Source organism: Cricetulus griseus, unplaced genomic scaffold (genome assembly GCF_003668045.3).
Source record: "Cricetulus griseus strain 17A/GY unplaced genomic scaffold, alternate assembly CriGri-PICRH-1.0 unplaced_scaffold_27, whole genome shotgun sequence".
NCBI lineage: Eukaryota > Metazoa > Chordata > Mammalia > Rodentia > Cricetidae > Cricetulus > Cricetulus griseus.
The window spans coordinates 93,652-96,767 of NW_023276997.1; the positions used below are offsets into that span (position 1 = coordinate 93,652).

The window sequence follows — 3,116 nt, forward strand, 5'->3', positions numbered from 1 at the left end:
AACAGCAAACAACTCAGGTACCAGATTTCTCATTCTGGGATTCAGGCAAGAGTTGATATGAGATTTCTTTGTGTGGCTTTTGCTCTCCTGCCTGGTGAATTGGAGAGGTTTCATTCTTGGAGCATGGGTTCTGACTTCAGAGACCTGGCTGCCCTTTGGTCCCAGTTTGTACACAAGAATTTGAAGCTATACCGGGATGTTTCATATTTGTCCTGAGTTTAGTGTCATGGACCAAACCAGGTGGCTGAAGTGCACACTCAGGGGAAACATCAGATTCCTCAACTGTCCTCTTGAAAATGGGGGCAGAATTCTGGCAGTTGCTCAAATTGGACTTCAGGGTGTCTGATAATCCTCTATCATGTGAGTTTACTAATCCATTAGTGTTATCTTCTTGTCCCTTTTTATAAGAACATAAGGGGTTGGTTGTTCTCATAGTGGGTGTGTCTAGGGGGAGACCAATTGAGACAGGACCCATTGATGTTTTCTTCTTGGTCATTTAAAAAAAAACATTGGTCTGGTAGGTTTCCTCAAAAGGGAACAAAATTCTACTTGTTCTTCACAGTTCCTCATCCTCTTCTCTGGAGATTTTCTGGGAAATTTCTGAAGTAGAGTTTTCTATGGAAGCACTTCTTGCATTTGTATTTCTTCTCCTCTCCCTCAGTAATTTTAAATATTCCTGGAGTCTGGAGCTCTTGGGCCTGCATTGTTTTCAGCTTCTCCTTCTCAAATTTTGACCCCAGATGCTGGGCAAGAAGGGCTTCATTCCAATGTTTCATGGGACACAATCTGTTCCTTGCCCTTTGTCCAAAGGCTTAACAGTTCTTGAATTTTACATCTTTTCTTGGTCTTCATGACTTTGAGGGGTTGGATTTTGTGGGGACACTACACGCTGACTGTTTTTATTAGAAACACAAAGAGCTGTGGGGTCCTCCCCTGGCAGCAGCTGAAATGTAATCAAAACCTCTACAGAGGCAACAGCCATCCATTTCTCAGATATCAAATAGATAGCTCTTTTTTATTGTAAAATTTTATTCACTTTATATTTGGTTAATAGAGATGGAAGCACCCATAGAGACAAGAGAAGGACTTCAATCCCCTGGATCTCCAGTTAGAGATGGGTGAAAAGTCACCCATGTACGCTGAGAGATGAACTAATTAACCAGTATTCTGAAGGAGGAACAATTGCTTTGGCCAACTGAGTTCTCAAATCCTTGCCACGGATTCGCCGATAAGCACAATGAGTTTGGAGAAAAAAAAATGGTCTACTTCCTCTTCCCTGTCTCTTGTAAGCAAACATTCATGTTTATTTTCTCCTTTGCTCTAAATCCTTCATCAAATGCTCTGTTCAGTCTAGTCGAGACAGGTTCCTCCAAAAAAACCCTTTTGGGATGTGTCTGGTGCAGCAACCGTACTGAATCCCAGTATCTGACTCACTGTAGAGAAAGCAAAGCAGTACAGCAACTGGGTAGATTATCCTAGAAGGCAGTGCTCCCCGTGCTCCAAACTGCCATTCAGTTCATTAAAGGCTTGAGTCCCCATGGTGTCTTTCCCCAGATTTTCTGAAAATGCCTCAATGGTCCCCAGTCAACCCAGGTATCCTTGGTAACAATGCTGGTTGCTGCTTCTGGAATAATCCTGTAGGTCACAGCTGAGAGGATCCTAATATTGCTTCAGGCATTTAGGAGGAGGCTCCAGTAAAGGGTTGTGAGCAGAAGCTAGGGAGCTGAATGTTTCCGCCACCAAGTGGGAATATGAGCCTGCTATTGCCTTACAGCTTGAGGTCTCAGAGACCTTAAAAGCATGAGCTGTATTGAAATCCAGTGCCTGGGTTTTCAGCTGCCCTGTACTGTGGAGATCAGCCATGATTAGAGTGTGGGCAGCATTCTCCACGGAGAGGTCCCTGCAGATGGCATCCTCACACATGATCTTCAAAGGCTCCAGGCCATACTTGTCAGCAGCTGCCAGCACAGCATCTGCCATGCTATGGAGGTCTGGTGCTTTCCCAGTGTAAATGAAACCCTCATTGCCTTGAAGACTTGCAGCTCCAGATCATGGATCTCAATGTGGTTTGTTCTTCTGTCATGTCATGTTCAAACATGGCTCTGAATACTGAAGAGTGAGCAGCTAAGATGTCTTTGTGAGCCTGGAGTTCCTGGACAGCTACCACCAGACAGCAGTCTATGAAGAGGGAATTCTCCCCCAGCTCTCGAAGCTCATCTGCCATCTTGCACCTTGGAACCTGGATCTGGGCCATTGTGCCTTCAGAAGAGATGTTGCCACTGAAGGAGTCTTCAAGCACAGTCAACTTGCAGAGGAGGGTGAGTTTCTTCTCTGGGAGAAGCCAAGACTCCTGGGACAAGAGGAAATTTCAAAGGATGAACTTTTCGAATCCCAGTGTTGGCTTTGCAGAAATCTGAAGAAAGCGGGACTCTTCATTTCTTGGCATTTCTTTCCTTCTGCATTGATGATCCATAACTGGACCTTTGTAAATACTGGACTCTTTAGGCAGCTGAGCAAGCCTAAGGAAACTGACAAGTAATCTTTGTTTTTCTTCATCATTCACATTCAGGTATACTTTCAAACACCATTCATGTGTGTTATTGGCTCCTGCTGAGAAAGTGGGACATTTAATGTGCGTCCCCTGCATTTGCTCCCAGTAAAAATGGAAGCTACTGATGGTCTACTTGGGGTAGTGTTACTTGATGTTGATCTGTTTGTAGCCACAGATCCCCATTGGCAATTCCCATGACATATCTTCTTGTGGTGTTTTGAAGATTCACCTTCACCAAAAATGAAGAACTGTGAATTTTTCTTCTTCAACTGTGAATTTTTCTTCAACCTGGAGGTCACAATTAGAGAGATTCAGTCCAGGATGTTGGATGTGTCTGCTGGTCTTCAGTATATTCTGGAATTCAAAGAAGTATTCTCTAATGGCAGTGAAGAGATAGTTTTGCTGAAAGGTGAGTGCAAGCAGTCAGAGTGCTCAAGAAGAAATTCTAAGTCTCCTCAAGGCCATACATTTACTAAAAAAGGTAGCCATCATTCATTGTCCAGGGCACCAGAAAGCTGGAGATGCGGTGCCTAGAGGAAACCAGATGGCAGAGCTAAGCACTAAA

The 3,116-nt window shown here is 44.0% G+C and overlaps 1 pseudogene; it reads right to left on the reverse strand.

Annotated features, from left to right (window-relative positions):
• Positions 1-1,659: 1,659 nt before the first annotated feature.
• Positions 1,660-2,747, reverse strand: LOC118239807 (annotated as a pseudogene).
• Between the last annotated feature and the right edge of the window lie 369 nt (positions 2,748-3,116).